The sequence below is a fragment of the Erpetoichthys calabaricus genome, chromosome 8 (genome assembly GCF_900747795.2).
Source record: "Erpetoichthys calabaricus chromosome 8, fErpCal1.3, whole genome shotgun sequence".
NCBI classification, from domain to species: domain Eukaryota; kingdom Metazoa; phylum Chordata; class Cladistia; order Polypteriformes; family Polypteridae; genus Erpetoichthys; species Erpetoichthys calabaricus.
In genome coordinates, this window is record NC_041401.2 from 177499504 (window position 1) to 177519199 (window position 19696).

Consider the following 19696-nt stretch of genomic DNA (forward strand, 5'->3'; position numbering starts at 1 on the left):
CGAAGCCAGTGGGACTTTGCCGACATATGCCGCACTGTGTTATAAGGACAAGTAACAGAGGTGGCTTCCTGATGTCCTCCACAACTTTTAAATATTGATCTCCCTTTGGGTAAGATTATTAAACAGCATGATCTGGGATTTCATTTCTACGCTGATGACACTCAGACCTGGTTGAGTGCATTGGTCACATTGATTCTTGCCTGTGCCATTAACTATTTAAAACTTAATGGAGACAAGACAGAGGCATTGCTGATAGGTACTGAGACTCTTTTTAACTCCACTGGCAGCTTTGGCACTGATATTAAACATGGCACCATCTCTCTTGTCTCAGAAGTATGGAGCTCGCGGGTTGTTTTAGATTCCAATCTATCATTTGAGCCTCATGTTAAGAATGTTACCATTCTTTCAGCTGAAGGACATTTCACAACTCGTATTTCACGACTCAGACCTTCTCATTTATCTTACTGCTCAAATACTCATTCTTGCTTTTGTCATCTCTCAGCTTCGTTATTTTAATGCTCTGCTCTTTAGTGCTTCAGGGAAAGAGCCAAATAGATTACAAGATGTGCAGAATACTGCAGCCAGAATTTTAACACATGCTAAACCTTGGTAGCATGCAACTACTTCACTGATTTCCTTGCACTGGCTGCCTGTTAAAAATTGGATCTTTTGCTTACTCATAAAATTCCTCTGTCTATATGTCAAACATCTTAAAATGCTATACACCCTGGCACAATCTAAGGTCATCTAATGCTGAATTTCTTGCTGCCCCACAAAACTAAATGCAAATCCCTTGTCCTGGGTATGAAGTTAATCTGCATCTGCCCTGCAAACAGTCCTTCATCTTGCAGGGAAAACTTGGAGGTTGGTTGCAGGATTGGCAGTCCTGCCACCGTAAAAAACTTCACGCAGCTCCGAAATGACAGACAGGACTCTTTTCTGCTCTCCACAGGAGTAGCTCTGCTGCAGCCGCCCATAGGAAAGCTTCTCACATTATGAAGGGGATGTGGGGAAGCCCTCAGGAGTCTCTTCCACAGAAGAGACAAAACCACCGAAGAGCCAATGGGGTCAGGCCTGTTGGGGATTTGAACAGGTGTGATGTTGAGGCGTCACCCGCTACACAGCATCACTCGGGTCCCAATTTGAGGTGGCCATCCGGTAAGGCCCGTGGAACATCTTGTCTGTCCGGCATGATGATCATCTTTCTCTGCTGTCGGCACCTTCTGAGGTGCACAGACCTGGGACTGGCCAGAGCTCTGTAGGTGGGTACACCTTTCATTGGTCTGGTGGCTCTGATGGCTGTCATACTCAGGGAATAGCTGTTGCTGTGGCGGATCGGCGCCTTCCGACGTTATCCGATGTCATTCCTTTCAATGAGCGTATTATAAGACTCAGATTAAGGCAGTCTCTGGGGACATTTTCTGTTGTCTCAGTGTATGCTCTGACTGCAGTGAGTGATGTCTCAGTCAGGGAGACATTTTATTCACAACTTCATTCGGTGATTGATGGGTGCCCACGAGGTGACACTCCTCTGGTCATAGGTGATTTCAAAACGACCGCTGGCACTGACAGGGCTGGCTATGAGGATTGTGCTGTCACTGTCCTGCTCCACTGACAGATTGAGGAGATCGTTCCTCCCCCAAACTATGCGACTCTTCAATTCCACCCGGGGGTGTAAACGTTAACATTTAACATTATACAAAGTTATTGTCTGTTTTTCACCTGCATTATTATCATTCTTTAATTTAATATTATTTATTGTATCATTATACTGCTGCTGGAGAATGTGAATTTCCCATTGGGATTAATAAAGTATCTATCTATCTATCTATCTATCTATCTATCTATCTATCTATCTATCTATCTATCTATCTATCTATCTATCTATCTATCTATCTATCTATCTATCTATCTATCTATCTATCTATCTATCTATCTATCTATCTATCAATGGGTCCTGCGACTGTGGTGAAAGTAGCTCCATGTTCATTGACTTTGGAAAAGGTCAGGGGCTGTGGATCGCAGGATATTTAGAGAATATTCTCTTTAATACCACAGCAATTTAGAATCCCCAACTGAGGTAGCATATCTGGATAAACAAGAGGTCCTAATGTTGGCCTTTTACCTACAGCATAGCTAGATTAAACTAAAAATGCTGACATGGTGGCCCAGAGGTTACTACTACTAATACTTTATGGATGAAGCATCTTGGATTCAAATCCTGCACTAGATGCTGCTGCATTGGTTTTCCCCCTCGATATCCCTAAAGACTTCAGACTACAGTTAAGTGATGATTCTATGTGGGGGTGAGGGCACTCCCAGCAATAGCTTGGTAATCTGTCCACAGCTGGTTCCCACCCTATATCCAAAAGTGTTGGGAGTCGAATCAACAAACATTGTTTAATGTACATATGTAATAACCTTTAGTTTAATTATAACATACACTCACTGAGCAAAGTATTAGGAACATCTGCTAATCCATGCAGTTATCTAATCAGCCAATCATGTGGCAGCAGTGCAATGCAAACATCATGCAGATAAACATCACTAGCGTCAGTTAATGTCCATAGCAAACACCAGAAAGAGGAATAAATGTGTTTACAGTAATTTCAACTACTGGCATTATTGTCGGTGTCGGATAGTGTGGTTTCAGTTTTTCTGTAATTCCTGATCTCCTGGGATTTTCATGTACAACATTCTCTAGAGTTTCCTCAAAATGGTGTGGAAAATTAAAAAAAAAAAAAAAAAAAAACCACCCAGTGAGCAGCAGTCCTGTGAAATGTGTGGCACGTGGCTGGGGGTGGTACCCAGCCGGGACGCCCAGAAGGACAGAAGGAGGGCTTATGCCTCCTCCGGACCGCCAGGGGGTGTCCTTATGCCTGGAGGACTTGGGACCCCGGCACTACCGCCACACCAGGAAGTGCTGGGGGGAAGAAGAAAATGAGACACCCGGAGTGCTTCCGGAAAGACAGCCGGCACTTCCGCCACACAGGGGCATGTCAGGGGAAGATTGCCGGGAACCACCTGGAGCACATCTGGGTGATTATAAAAGGGGCTGCCTCCCTTCACTCAGGGCTGGAGTCGGGTGGAAGAGGACGAGGTCTCAGAGTGAGAGTTAGAGGAGAGAAGGAGGTGGCCTGAAGGTATTGTGGACTGGCCTGGACTATTGGGGTGATTGGTGCTGTAGCACTGGGTTGTGCATATTTGGACTGTGTGCATTGTGTAAATAAACGTGTGTTGGGACTTTAAAATGAAGTCTGTCTGTCTGTGTCCGGGCTATGTCCGACAAATGTCTTGTTGATGAGAAAGGTCAGAGGAGAACAGTCAGTCTGGTTCGAATGGACAGAAAGGCAATGGTAACTCAGATAACCACTCTGTACAACTATGGTGAGCAGAAAAACATCTCAGAATGCACAACACATCGAACCTTGAAGGAGACTGGCTACTACAGCAGAAGATCATGTAGGGTTCCATCCCTTTCAGCTAAGAATACAAAGTTAAGGCTGCGGTGGGCACAAGTTCATCAAAGCTGGATAGCTGAACACTAGAAAAATGTAGCCTGGTCTGTTGAGGCACACAGAGTGTAGGATCAGAATTTGGCACCAACAGCATGGATCCATGCACTCAGCCTACGTTGTGTCAACAGTCCAAGCCAGTGGGGTGTCATGGGGTGTGGAATGTTTTCTTAACACACTTTGGATCTCTTAATATCAATCAATCATCGCTTGAATGGCCAACTTGAGTGTTGTTGCTGATAGTGAGAATCCCTTCATGCCCACAAATTACCCATCTTCTAATAGCTACTTCCAGCACAATAATGTACCACAAAGCAAAAGTTGCCTCAAACTGGTTTCCTAAACATGACAATGAGTTTAGTGGGCTTACCAGTCACCACATCTGAATCCCGCAGAATACTTTAAGGATGTGGTGGAACGAGAGATTGACAGCATGAATGTGCAGCTGACAAATCAGCACAAAGTGTGTGATTCAATCGTGTCAGCATGGACCAGAACCTCAAGGGTATGTTTCCAGCATCTTGTGGGATCCATGCCATAAAACATTGAGGCTGTTCTAACAACAAAAGTAGGCCCCAAGCAGTATTAGTATATGTTTTCTTTAATAATTTACTAAGCAAGTATTTGTACATTAAACTAAAAACCTCAGTGTAAAATAAAGAAAATCAGGTGATTTGAGTGTAAAATTGGAGTAAAACTGAGACGCATTTTTCTTGACCCCAGCAAGTTTTTGACTAAAATCGTTGCAGATGGCATGACAGCAATGTCTCTAAAAATAAAATACAACTGAGTCTTAAATCTAAGATTAAAACAGAAACAGGTGATATACAAAGTACATACGTACAAGTATCTCCAAATGCTGTTCACAATTCTTACTGAGTGTGCTGCAGGCTTCTCAATAATCCCACTGGAAAAAAAAAAACACAAAGCATACGCTAGGATGAATTTTCTGAGCACAGCACTTAACCTTCCTGACAGGTTTATGTCCGCGCTCATTACTTTTGTTGTCATAAAATATTAGTTGGGCTCTATTAATAAAAATGAAATATACATAATAAAGCATGATGTAATATAATACAACGAAACAACTAAAAAGTTATATATTATAGTAGCAGGATGCTTAACAAGATGACATCAAAATACTTACATATTCTTAGAGAGAGTGTACATATATATAATGAATTATTATTATTATTATTATATATCAAATTAAACATCCTTCATGTTATATTTTCACCTTCAAGCCCTTTACCACTACTGAATGATAAATTGGACTGGACTGCCAATACTGATTCTCTGTGCAAGAAAGGACAGAGCCGGCTATACTTCCTTAGAAGGCTGGCGTCCTTCAACATCTGCAATAAGATGCTGCAGATGTTCTATCAGACGGTTGTGGTGAGCGCTCTCTTCTATGCCGTGGTGTACTGGGGAGGCAACATTAAAAAGAAGGACGCCTGACGTCTGGACAAACTGGTGAGGAAAGCAGGCTCTACAGTATTGTACGCACGGAGCTGGACAGTAAGACATCTGTGGCAGAGCGACGGGCGCTGAGCAGGCTCCTATCAATCATGGAGAATCCAATGCATCCACTAAACAGTTTCATCTCCAGACAGAGGAGCAGCTTCAGTGACAGACTGCTGTCACTGTTCTGCTCCACTGACAGACTGAGGAGATCGTTCCTCCACCACGCTATGCGACTCTTCAGTTCCACCCGGGGGGGTAAACATTAACATTATTATTGTCTGTTATACCTGCATTTTTATTACTCTTTAATTTAATATTGTTTTTGTATCAGTATGCTGCTGCTGGAGTATGTGAATTTCCACTTGGGATTAATAAAGTATCTATCTATCTATCTATCTATCTATCTATCTATCTATCTATCTATCTATCTATCTATCTATCTATCTATCTATCTATCTATCTATCTAGTCCAGTTTTTCACATTTGCTCAGAGACTGAATTGGTAATTTTGCTTTTAACACTGCAGTGCTTTGACTACTAGGTGACACTGTCATAAGTTTGAGATATTATACGGGTGTCAGGGGGATGCCCAGCTGGCAAAATGTTGTTAAGAGCATTCAGGAGATCCCTGTTAGTGGATAACAAGAGAGGAATCCACACTAGCAACTGAGAAAAAACACGTCTTCTTAACATGCTGCACAGGAAGGGGCCACCAGGGGTTACCCGTTGTCATTGTGAAAGATAACCTCCAAGTAAATACCCTGAGGACACCACAGTGACAGCACGGTTCACTGAAGGTATGTTGGAAGGTGAAAAGAAGAGAAATCTACAGCAAAAGTGGAGGAACAAGGCCTAGTGGAAGAGCAGGTTTTTACCTTGTTTTCATTTCCTTTGACACTTTATGTTTTTCCTTGTGTTTTGGTTCAATCAAGCCATTTGGTTTAATTCCTGAGTCTGAGATGGGGTATCCAGTAGTTGCTATTGCTACTCCTGAGGACATGGAGTATATGAAGATGAGACAGAGTATAGGAGAACGTAGTGCAGAAAGAATTATTGTGTTGTGGATTAATTTTAAATGAATAATTTGACATTTTGGCCATAAGTCAATACTCAATAACTGATAATGACAAAGTGAAACTATATTTTCAGGAAGGATACAAAATTTATTAAGAATCAAAAAACAGAAATCTCTCATTCATAGTCAGACCCTTGGCATCCTGTTTCTTTAATTATCCTTGAGTTGTGTTCAGAACCTGATTGGAGTCCACCTGTGGCAAACGTTTGAGTGCAGTATTCCTTTATCATGATGATGCCTGATAACAATCAGCTACCATCACTTGAGAATCTATACATGACGTGAGCACCCCACACTGCCTAGTTATATCCCCAACAGAGCATGTGTGCCAATGATGGTCTGTTCTGCACCATCCTCAAACCATTGCCTCTTTGGGACACCAGCTGAACTATAGCTGGATATGAGGAGAATATTACCTTAATAGTAATGATCCTTACTTGTCGTGTTATTCTAGTGCAGTACATTTCTCTCTTGTTTTTTTACATGCTTGTCACTCAATCTATGTACCAAGTTTTGTGAAAATTGGTATCCTTGATGTAACATTTGTTTCCTGAGTGTATAACCAATGTCAAGATTCAAATCACACCTTAAGCTGCACAATAATAAACATCAAGGACATTTGTTTATTTCAGTGACACACCTTCAATGGGAGCAACAAATGAGGATCCTGCTAGATTCCCAATGAAAATCTCCTTACAATACAATTATCATCACAAGCCAGTAACATAAAATGTATGAGTCAGCAAATAATCTTTTATAGCAGGGCAATGACCTGAAGCACAAGGCCAGATCAATGGATTGTTTGAAAAAAAAAAAAGAAAATGAAGGACCAGTCCAATACTGAATAAAACCGAAATTTATGGCTAGAGTTGAAGATTGCCATTCATTTCTCACTACTAATAAATGTGTCATAGCCTGAAAAAATCTATGAAAAAGAATGATGGCCCTTCTGCGTGCATAGCAAGCAGACATTCAGAATTAAAGGCTTCTGGCAGATAATTCTGTCACTCTACCTCCAACAAGCAATGACTCTGCAATAAGAATAATTTCAGATATTACATTTCCTTTGGTATTCAGAAGAATTCCCATGTAACTATCCATCCATCCATCCATTTTCCAACCCGCTGAATCCGAACACAGGGTCACGGGGGTCTGCTGGAGCCAATCCCAGCCAACACAGGGCACAAGGCAGGAACCAATCCCGGGCAGGGTGCCAACCCATCGCAGGACACACACAAACACACCCACACACCAAGCACACACACGGGCCAATTTAGAATCGCCAATCCACCTAACCTGCATGTCTTTGGACTATGAGAGGAAACCCACGCAGACACGGGGAGAACATGCAAACTCCACGCAGGGAGGACCCGGGAAGCGAACCCAGGTCCCCAGGTCTCCCAACTGCGAGGCAGCAGCGCTACCCACTACGCCACCGTGCCGCCCCCATGTAATTATCTTAAATATATTTATATTATTTAAAACTAATGCAAAAATAGGCAGTTTCTTGTAATGCATGAATATACTTACCAGGAGACACAGGCTTGGGTCACTTTGATTCTATTCGTATTGACAAACACTTTTTTAATTTTCTAGCCAAACTGCCATGGCACCTGTAATGTTTCAGGCCCAGTTATGCAAAAGGTTTTTGAAGGTAATGAAAATTTATTTACAAGAGTCTCAGGGAAGGAATCCCATCTTACTGTCTATAATAAGATCCTGGGATTACTTCATAACACTTTCGTTCATTTATATAAGATCTACTCAAGAGAGACCTAGCTGGCAAAATGCGGCCATCAGGATGGTAAAAAGCAGCGTTAAGTGAAGAACAAGTCCTCCAAAAGAGACATAGAATCTTACCGGCGGCAGAAAATGTCCTGCAAACGCCAGTGTGAAAACACAAGGGCCACTGGGGAGCAGCAAATTCTGCATTAGTGTTGAGTGTATCAGCGGGTCCTCCCTGCGTGGAGTTTGCATGTTCTCCCCATGTCTGCGTGGGTTTCCTCCGGGTGCTCCGGTTTCCGCTCACAGCCCAAAGACATGCAGGTTAGGTCCATTGGCGATCCTAAATTGTCCTTGGTGTGTTTGTGTGTGGCCTGCGGTGGGCTGGTGCCCTGCCTGGGATTTGTTCCTGCCTTGCGCCCTGTGCTGGCTGGGATTGGCTCCAGCAGACCCCCATGACCCTGTGTTAGGATATAGCGGGCTGGAAAATGACTGACTGGTTCATGAGGTAAGAATACATTTCCCACTCGCTTGTCTGCTCACAGCTGCTGTCGCGGTGGAGTTATGACAACCCAGTAAGCCCCCAGTGCCATATTTACTACTTTTGCTTGTGCAAATCTGTTTCTGTTTCATCAGCGGTTAAGTTCTGCAACAGCACGTAGTAACAGACAGATGCACACTCAAATCATGTAATTAGTTTTTAGAAAACAGAAGCCTACCATTTGCACATTACATTTTGAGTTATTATTTTACATAGTCTACACAGCAAGAACCACACCAAGTGGCAAAATGAAAAGCTAAGAGTTTCACTATACATTGTAAAATAACAATAAAACTGAACTGAATTGATTACACCGCATTGTATTTTTAAAATCAGAAAAACCAAGAAACTGGTTATTGACTTTCACCACACCAAAGACCCTTTATACTTGGACACTATTTAGAGAGTGGATGTGGAGGCTGTGCACTGCCACTTGTATTTGGGGGGTCCACATCAATGACAGGTTGGACTGGTCTTACAACACTGAGGAGCTATATGAGAAAGGGCAGAGCAGACTCTTTTATTTTAGGAGACTGTGTTCCTTTAATGTGAGTAGGGACATCCTTTACATGTTCTGCCACTCTGTGATAGCCAGTGCTGGGCTATGTTGGCATCATTACTTCAGGATAAGCCCACTGAATCAGCAAGCGAATTAAAAGAAGGTAGTGATGGGGGAGAGAATAAAGACAAAACTGAGTGTCATTATGAACAATGCTTCACACTGTCTCTCTGACATACTAACACATAATATTTTCAGCCAATGAATTATTCAGCAGAAGTGTGTTAAGAAACTCTGTGGAGGCTCCTTCATACCAACAGCAATACACTGCATAATACCTCACTGTGAATGTTACTGCCAAGTTTTCCTTCTTTGTAGTTTTCTTTCTTTTTAGTCATTCTGGTGTGTGTTCAGATCACAATGTGTATGTATATGTATTTATTATTTTTATATCTATATATACCATTCAGTAAAAGGCCAAATTTCCCCCTGGGGTAAATGAAGTTCTTTTGTTCGTTTGTTTGTTCGTGCGTGTGGCGTTCGTTCGTTCGTTCGTTCTTTCTTTCTTTCTTTCTTTCTTTCTTTCTTTCTTTCTTTCTTTCTTTCTTTCTTTCTTTCTTTCTTTCTTTCTTTCTTTTAAAAGCCTTAGATTTTTGAAAGAGCCAAGCCACTTGCACGTTCCACTTTCTCTGGTGTGTTGTACAACACCAAACATACTCAGAAAATGAAAAACACTGAGTGTGATAGAGCTGACTGAAGCGCCAAAAAATTATTACAATTTTTTTTAAATGCATGTTAAGTCACTCTTGCTTTGGATATGGTAATAAAAGAATTTAGAACAATGTATTTGAGTGAGTATACTCAGTGACACTCACTCATACCAATCTATCCATAAATACATGCTGAGAACATGTAAAACTCATGCAGACCTTGGTGTGATGAGGCAGGAATGAAGCAATCCCCTCTGCTTATGCAAACCATCTGTACCAAACTTGCTAAACTTTAACCTGAATAAACTCAGGTGAACTGGCATTGCTAACTTGGCCCAAGTGTGTGTGTGTTTGCCCTGTGATGAACTGGCTCCCTGTCTAGGGATTGTTTCTGCCTTGTGCCCGATGATTGCTGTCATAGGCTCCAGCTGCCCTGTGACCCAGCCCTGGATTAGCGGGTTAGATGGATGACCGGGTGCTTACAACGTCTCTTCAGTTCTTGTCACTTGATTGCATTGTATGTGTGTGCACTCTCTCACTGCACATGTGTACATTATAACCTTCTGGATAGTGACAGAATATAAGCAGTCGTGAGTGTGCTTTTTTAAGCTATTATTGACTAGTTGTCTACAGAACAGAAAAATTAATTCACAACTTGGCATCAACATTCAATAATACCAAAAATAGCACTTAGTAATGGCTTTCTGAGGTGAATCCACGCCCTTGAGGCCAAGTATCTCTTCTCTGTTCTGCATGCTGCAGCTAGGTTAGTCTTTATCGAGATGTAATGACAAGTGGGGTGTTTGGTGAAGTTAATCACACAGCCATCTTTTTAAAATGCTTGACTCTCACAACAATGGTTTACTTTTTTACCTTCTTAAAACAACATGGATAAGCTGCTTTCCGATATGTACAGTATGTAATCTCAAGAAACACATCGATACTCAGTAACATTCCTGGCTTGAAAAATGAACGTATTTGGTAGGTTTTAGGATTTTCCTTTAAAATGGAACCTCACTATCCATAAGCTCCAGTATAAAACATAACGGAAGGCTAGTTATATTTTAAAATGCATAAAATATACCCGGGGGGCATGGTGGCGCAGTGGGTAGCGCTGCTGCCTCGCAGTTGGGAGACCTGGGGACCCGGGTTCGCTTCCTGGGTCCTCCCTGCGTGGAGTTTGCATGTTCTCCCCGTGTCTGCGTAGGTTTCCTCCCACAGTCCAAAGACATGCAGGTTAGGTGGATTGGCGATTCTAAATTGGCCCTAGTGTGTGCTTGGTGTGTGGGTGTGTTTGTGTGTGTCCTGCGGTGGGTTGGCACCCTGCCCGGGATTGGTTCCTGCCTTGTGCCCTGTGTTGGCTGGGATTGGCTCCAGCAGACCCCCGTGACCCTGTGTTCGGATTCAGCGGGTTGGAAAATGGGTGGATGGATGGATAAAATATACCCACTAATATACACCACGATTGCAAAGAAATAACTTTGACTTGAAAAACACCAAACTTATCCTTGCTATTTAATTCAACAAATTTTCAATAAAGAAAAATCTCCAATTTTGATTTTGTTGCAACTTGACATTTGAATTACATCTACCTTTCAGAGCTCTGATAAAGTTTTTTCTTTATTTAAAAAAAATGCCTGCGATATAGGCAACTGTTACTGTCACCAGTGAAAAAATTATTTTTTAGAGTGTTTTCTTATTAGCTTTAACATTTTTCCCATCAAAGCTACATGGCTCAGCAATAGCACATTGGAAAGCTCACAAAGAATATATTTCATTGGTATAGTCACATTTAACTTTTGTATGTTGTTTATTTTTCAAGGTTGATATCAGTAGCGTAGCGTGGGTGTCAGCCGCCTGGGGCGGAGGAAAATTCCGCTGCCCCCTTATTTAGGTATGGTTCAAATTTTTACAAGATATTATTATTATTTATTGTGAAATTTTGCCGCCCCCTAAAAGTGCCGCCTGGGGCAGGCCACCCCTGCCGCCCCCACTACGCTACGCCACTGGTTGATATTAATCTAACTGCATTTTTTACTACTTTTGGTTATTAGAAATGAAGGGTTTAGAGTAACAAGTCAGTATTTTATACTGAAATACATATATGGATGGGTACGGTTATGTAGTCCCCTTCATAAGATAACGAACCCAAAAACTTTAATCTTTTCTTAAAAAGTGCAGTTTTCAAGTGTCAGAAAAAGGACATGGGGAGGAGTATTTTTTTTAACTTAATTAGGAAGAAAGTACTTTGCATCTGCCTTAAAAAATTCTTATTATTCAAATGTGTTTAGGAGCTACAAAGCTGTGAACCTTCAAATAAACTGTACATATTGATATTGTAACCATGGTGGGTCTCGGGCAGTTGGACAGACTGCAGCTCTTTTTGTAAATATTTAATGAGGATTACTGTTATTTTTCATGCCACCTTTATGTGTCTTGCCTTTTTATTACTGGAGTAAAATGAAGAGGTGTGAAGTTGTATGCAATTTAAAAATGGTGGCCGGTTTTCTTTTGGTGTTGTTGGTGTTAGCTGTGAAAGCACCTGTGCAAGCTGCTAAGATTAAGGCTTGTTTTTGTCTTCACGTCATTATCTTCAGCCTTATTGTTGGGTTTGGCAATATTGGCGATGGATGTGAAGTTGGGATTTTCACCTGCCTGTGGTCCTACCAAACAGCTGTGAACCCCTGCCTCTACGCTTTTTGGCAATAAGAATCGTACACCTGAGGAACTGTCTTTTGGGGCACCCTGAACCCTACAGAGATGGCCCCTACTGGACCAGAGCTCAGGCAGCGTCTGCTCAGGACATATGCCTTCGCTGTGGAACACCTCACCAGAGCCAGTATCAAACAAAAGTGGCACTATGATACCCAATGCCAAGGTGAAGCATACCACCCTGGAAACCTGATGTAGGAGTATAATCCAAGGTGGAAACGAGAATTGTCCCCAATGTTAAGAGCGCCTGCCAAAGCCCACTTGAGGTGTTGGATGCACTGAGGGAAGTGTGTTATCGGGTCTGGCTCTTAACCAGGCACTAAACTGTTGTACTGGTCCAAGACCACTTGGCTCCACACCTGCCTCACAATGATCAAAGGGCTTCTGGACAATCTTTGGGGGATACAAAGCTGGGCTCACACTGGTGAGATAGACAGTGGCACCCCAGCTGAGGGAAGTAAAGGATCACTGCCATGCTGAATTTGTTAGCCCCCAAGGGAGCCAGAAGACTTTGATTGCGTGTCTGGTTAGATTGTTTGAGGCCACCGGGACAGCTGGCCCTGAAGAGGAGGCAGTAAATAGTGACTGGAAAATGCCCTGTTATTTTCCATACCCTCTTTGCTTAGCTCAGGGGTGTCAAACTCCGGTCCTGGAGGGCCGCAGTGGATGCAGGTTTTCATTCTAACCATCTCCTCAATTACTGATCAGTTTTTCCTGCTAATTAACTTCTTTTGCCTTTATTTTAATTGACGTGAGTCAGATCCCTTTAGTTGTTCCTTTTTACTTAATTAGCAGCCAAACAATAATGAGACACAAAACAAGCTGCCACATGACCAGCTAACCTGTGCCCATCGCACAATAGATAGATAGATAGGTAGATACTTTATTAATCCCAAGGGGAAATTCACATACTCCAGCAGCAGCATACTGATACAAAAACAATATTAAATTAAAGAGTGATAACAATGCAGGTAAAAACAGACAATAACTTTGAATAATGTTAACGTTTACCCCTGTGGGTGGAATTGAAGAGACACATAGTTTGGGGGAGGAACGATCTCCTCAGTCTGTCAGTGGAGCAGGACGGTTACAGCAGTCTGTCGCTGAAGCTGCTCCTCTGTCTGGAGATGACACTGTTTAGTAGATGCAGTGGATTCTTCATGATTGACAAGAGCCTGCTCAGTGCTTGTCGCTCCGCCACAGATGTCAAACTGTCCAGCTCCGTGCCTACAATAGAGCCTGCTTTCCTCACCAGTTTGTCCAGGCGTGAGGCGTCCTTCTTCTTAATGCTGCCTCCCCAGCACACCACCGTGTAGAAAGAGGGCGCTTGCCACAACCGTCTGATAGAACATCTGCAGCATCTTATTGCAGCATCAATATGTGGAAATAAAGAAAGGTGAAGGTCTCAGTAAAACAGAAAATCAACAGTTTTGGAAATGTCTGCTGTGGCAGAATGAAAGCAGCCACAAGCCATGGAATTAAATGACAGGTTTAATTAACAGCAAGAATCAGCTTCTCATTAAGAAACTGGTTGGACTGAAATTGGTTGGAGTTTGAATCCCCAGTTTAATTGGTCATCTGTCGGCTCGTTTCACATCTCAGTTCTGTTTGGCTGTCATTTAATGAAGAAAAGAATCAATTTGGGGGACTGAATCCTTAAAAACAGGGCTAAAGAAAAGAAGTTAATTAGCAGTGAAAACTGGTCATTTATTACGAAAAGGGTTACAATGAAAACCTGCAGCCACTGCTGCCTTCCAGGCCTGGAGTTCGACATCCCTGGCTTAGCTTGTTTTTTTGAGATTGGGTTAAAAGGGTGTGCAGTTGTATTTCATTTAAACACAGTGAGAGACTTTCTTTTAGAGTTGTTGGCATGAAAACACATGTGCAAGAAGCTAATAATGAGTCAGTATCTCCAGCCTCAGCATTCCCTTCGGCTACAATATGTATAGAACTGAGAATTTACTATTTACTATCTTTTTTATATTGTTCTAATACACAGTGATATAGTTCAACAACTAAGCAGTTCACTACATATTCTACTATGTATAATTGTAACTGACAAATAAAATTTGAATTGATTGCGTTATCATAGTGGTAATTATGCAACTCTATCATTTGATAAGATTCCCAAGTCATTTCCTGTCATGACAGCAGAATCAAACCAACTTTGACACAACTATGAAGGATGTTGAAGGCACAGGATACGCCTCGTTATTACTTCCACGTGGAAAGGATGACGACTCGTTACTTTAAGCTAATACGTAAAGCTTCCGGGAATGCTCTGATTTATCCATGTAGTCGGTGTACTTTTTTCTGCAGTCACCTCGGCACGGTATTTGCCTTTTGACTCTTCTGGGAACTGTTTGCATTGCCGGCAATCCGGGTCCTTCTCGCCGCGCTCGCTTCCTCTGTCACGTGATACACCCCTGGCCTATTGAATTGCGAGAATTTTTACTACTCTCCTCCCTTCAAAGCTACAACTTGACGTGTACAGAACGCGCGCACCAATTCCTCTCAGCTCAGCTGCAGACCACTGTTACATGGGACCATTTTTTTAATATTCCTACGAACATTTTGAGGCGGGAGAGATCTCTGAAATTTGTACGCATCTCAGTGAAGGTAGGAAAGGAAGTTACGTTTTTGTAGTACATGTTACTGTAGGTGACAGGTGTGTTGGAGGCATCGAATTTCACCCAAGGTTTTGCTAGCATTAAACGCGATTATTGCTTGGTACCTTAAAGCTGACAAGTATCCATTTGATCTATTTTTTCTGAATCTTAGGTGTGTCTGGGTGCAGGCAGAGAGGTGGATCCATGCATTAAGTGAGTCCAACATTAAATCACAAGGTTGTTCACAAGTGAGAATGACATGTACAGACTATCGAGAATATGCAGCCGTAAGTTCTTAACCAGCTTAACCTGCAAGCGTGTTAAACTAAATTTGACATTTGTGGCGTCACCAACCGTACGCTGAATTCAAAGCAGTAGAATCCTCAAGTCCGTCGAAAACCAGTCTGCTAGATTTTACTATAGTTTACATTTACGCCTGACCCCTCCAGTGTTATCTGCTTATATTATATTTGAAGTGGCTGATCGTTTTCATGTAGTGTCTTTAGAGTATATGTATTTTTTGGCATTGTCGCCAAGCCTTATGAGAAAAAAAATTAGGCACACCATTCATTCCTTTTTTTATTTGGGATGTGAAATCAATAAGTAGTTTTAGCGAGGCAGGACACAACCAACCCTGAACAAACTAAACAATATCGACTAAATTCATTAACACCTGGGCAACGGAGTGTTTTACTGGACTATTGATTTTGTGACAGAAACCTACGCGATCACAGGGGAAACACGCAGAGTACACACTGAAGATTGAAGATAGTTTGGATAGCAATGTTTGGCTTGACTCCCATTTTTATTTTATGACAGTTTCTGTTTTCAATTATATGATGCCTTACTACTATCAGAGAAGAAAATTGTAATGATAGAATTCTAGTGTAACATACTATACCATTTTCAAAACTTGCCTAAACCTAACCAGGGTTGTGGTGGGATGGATAATGTCCCAGCACGCACAGGGTGCAAGGCAGGAACAATTTCCAGGACAGGTCGCCAGTCCATCTCGGAGACTAAACCAGAAATAATGGTGAACAGGCACAGGAACAGTAAGGGCATCCTTAGGTATATCTAAAACGTTGAATGGATATGTATTTAAATATTGTAATATTAATCTTTATTGTAAATGAAGGTCTGGCAATTGCCATTTTTCTAAATTCATGTAAGATTTCAATCTTTACTTCCAATTGCACTGCTATCATCTGTAACAGTGTTTTTTGCATTTTCTAAATTTGAATTGGATTTTATACTGGGCGCACTGCCAAGTGGTAGTCCTTGGTACATTTCTCAAATATTTTCTGGATTGTAGGAACCTTTACTGGAAGAGGTATATTTTCTGATTGCACAATCTGTTTAACTCTTTGTTTTAAAGTTTTTGGCTTTTATTTATTTGCTGCCACTGGTTTTTTTTTTTAACACATTTGGCTAAAATGAGTTAGAAGATTAAAATAATAACGAGTTTGCATTCTAGCCTCCCACTTTTTGAGGTAACGCTTTCATTCCATCCACCCACCCATTTTTTTGCAGGGAAGCTGGAGCCTATCCCAGCCAGCATTGGGTGTAAGGCAGGAACAACTCCTGGACAGGCTGCCAGTCCATCATAGGTTAGAAACACACAGGCCAATAACACAATGCCAATTCACCTAACCTGGATATGATTGGACTGTGGGAGGAAACTGGAGTGCCTGAAGCCAACCCACACAAACACGGGTTGAACATGCGAATACCACCCAGGGTGCACCCGTATGTAAATCCTGGTCTCATTATTCTGATGTAGCAACTCCCATGGCATCCAGCTTTTGTAGTTGTTAGTGTATTATATTTAATTAGAAAGCCATTTCAGTAATACATTATTTACATCAATGACATAAAGAAATGTTTCTTTAAATTTATCCATATGTTGTTATCCTAACAGTAATCTTTTTAAATCTTTAATTATACATGAGGATCTACCTCATATTGGGCTGTTCATTAACATTGCTCTCAGAATTCTCTAGGAGAGGGGTGAATGAGTGTAGAGTGTGGCTTAATTTAATATTAAAAGTTATTTGTAATCTTGTACTGATTTAATCTTAGAATGAAGTCTGTTTTGTTTATTGAAATTTGACCTATAAGCTCAATACATGTAGAAATAAAGATGGTCCTTTCAGTTCCATAATAATTTTCAAAAACTTTTTAAAATAATAAGTTTTTTGAAAGTGGATACATAACTAATGTGAAACACACTTGTGGTGTATATAAATAAAAGATTATATTCTAAAAAAAACTTTAAATAAACCATTTGTGCATTATAGTAGCTCTGAAATGCCAGTGAACAATTTACAAGGGGTGGCTGCAAAGCAGAGCATATAGAAAGGGTATGTACAAGTGCAAAACGAAAGAGCAGTTATTCCTGGAAAGGCTTATCAGTCACTTCTCCTTTGTGGCAAGCAACTGTGAAGACATTTTAAATTTGAGTTGAGTAATACAAGAGAAATGTCAAGATGAGTGTTCACTATCAAAATTCCAAATAGTTAATTGAGCAAAAGGACTTCTCTTTGACTTCACTGACTGCTCCCAGGATGATTTATACGACACACGGTTGCATGCAGCTCTGAACTGGGAGTGAATTGCAACTAGGATTCGTTTCTCACTGTATGAGACCTTTTTTTTTTAATGCTTTTATTACCATGTCTTTAGATATTAAGATTGTTGTAAAGGAGTAGTTTCTAAAACCAAAGTAAACCAAAGCCAATTCTCTTTCTGAATTTTTTTTTTTTTTGACTCCTCCAGCTTACAGGGAAAACTTGGGGGGCATGATAGCAGGATTGGCACTCCAGCCACCGTAAATAAACCTCACACTGTTCCAGTGTCACCCGCTGCACCCGCTGGTCCCAATCCAACTGAGGTGGTTAAATTTTGAAATCGTATGAGAGGTTTGCAATACACCTTTTTGACATGGAGCACTGGTGCTTTGAAGACGTAGTCTTATTATCTTTATTAACATTTATTTAATATTTTTGTCGGTATTTCCCAGCTCTTCTCACATTAATGATGAAAAGAGACTTTATTAAAATGTTACATATCATTTTTCCAAGAGCCTCTTTGTCTAAACAAATATTCACCCCATTGTGTTTTCTTTTTTTTAATATCTGATTGTTTTGTAATTTATTTTTTATTTATTTAATACTAGGAGGGGGCAGCACAGTGGTAGTGCTGCTACCTCGCAGTTAGGAGACCCGGGTTCACTTCCCGGGTCCTCCATGCGTGGAGTTTGCATGTTCTCCCCGTGTCTGTGTGGGTTTCCTCCCACAGTCCAAAAACATGCAGGTTAGGTGCATTGATGATCCTAAATTGTCCCTGGTGTGTGTGTGTGTGTGTGTGTGTTTGTGTGTGTGTGCGTGCCCTGTGGCGGGTTGGCTCCCTGTCCAGGATGCGTTCCTGCCTTGCGCCCTGTGCTGGCTGTAATTGGCTCCAGCAGACCCCTGTGACCCTGTGTTAGGATATAGCAGGTTGGATAATGACTGACTAATACTAGGAGATACTGGTTAAATGCTTGGAGGTATAAATCGCCACGTTGCACCTTTTCCTGTATCTGGATGTCTTGTGTTGGCTTACTCTTTGAAATGTATAGAATAAAAAATCTTAGACTTTTTTCAATATATTGTGTGACAGAATTAAAAAATACTCAATGGCAAAAAATGACCCCAATATAACATGCAAAGTTAGTAATGATGTAGCATACATTACAGGTACCATTGCACTAAAATTCAGCTTTGACAATTGTGTACTACTGCCTTTTTTTTTTTTTTTTTCCTTCTTTTTCTGCCTTTGCATGCTGGCTACATAAACACTCTTGTACCACCAGCTGTAATCAAACCTGCTGCAAACATGAAGGGTAATAACACATCACTCCTAAGTATTAAACTAGTTCGTCGACCAGCCATTGCTGGAATTGAAACTACTTGAAATGCTGCAGTGTAATTTAACTTTTTGATATAAGGAAATAATCTATTAGAATGAGTCAATGTTTAACAACCTGTTTATCTAGTCAAAAATCCTCTCCATTAAAATGGCCTGTTTGTCTTTTCAAAGAGTCTGTGGCCTTAAGAGTGTCCTGTACATCCATAATATTGTTTAACTCTTTGTTGTTAGGAAGCCATTTATTAGACTGCTTTAATATTTAACAAGATGTTTTATCTAGTCATAGAAGCCCTATGTTTAAAAAATGCCAAAAAAAACATTCTTTTGGAAATTGACTAACTTGGAGTTAGATTCAGTTAGGTTCATACTTAATTCACATTCACTAAAATGGCTTTTTGATGTACCGTGTGTTGGGAAATAGATTTTGTAGTTTACAAATGCTAAACTTGTGTGTTTTTTGGTAATCTTTATTGTATGAAACTATTATGGGAATTGATTAGTAACATATTTAATATATTCTGTTTATTTTTTTTGTATCTATGATACTTGATCCACTAGTAATAACATAATCCATTTCAGGATCACTGGGAGCAGGGGCTGAAACCATTCATGGGCAGAGTGTTGGTTCATCACAGAATAATTCTTAATAAGAATCAAAGATTTTATTTCTTTGCCATAACATACAGTAATTTCTATAATTTTCAATTAATGTTGCTGAAAGCACCCTAAAAACGTAGCTACTATTAGGTTTTGTTGATTTTTTTTTTTTTTTTTAAACATAGATTTAGAATGAATTTCATTGGTATATGTGAATTCAAAATGGTTTTGTTTTTTTCCTGATCCTAAAATATCAATTTGTGTACAGCCTAAATATTGTTACTGGTCATCTTTATACTTTATCAACCAGTTCTTGTTAATTTCTGTTCTTAAAATTCAAAAT

At 40.7% G+C, this 19696-nt stretch overlaps 1 protein-coding gene across 3 annotated transcripts in view; it reads left to right on the top strand.

Annotated features, from left to right (window-relative positions):
- The first annotated feature begins 14693 nt into the window (after positions 1–14693).
- The window catches only part of h6pd (hexose-6-phosphate dehydrogenase (glucose 1-dehydrogenase)), a 35151-nt gene continuing 30148 nt past the window's right edge, over positions 14694–19696 (top strand). The window contains exons 1-2 of one of the 3 annotated variants that reach the window (XM_051930218.1): positions 14704–14857; positions 15020–15060. The gene's annotated coding sequence lies outside the window, so the exon portion shown is untranslated. Of the gene's footprint in view, positions 14858–15019; positions 15135–19696 lie in introns of those variants that run through there. The other 2 variants (XM_028807893.2, XM_028807894.2) reach the window with 2 other exon arrangements.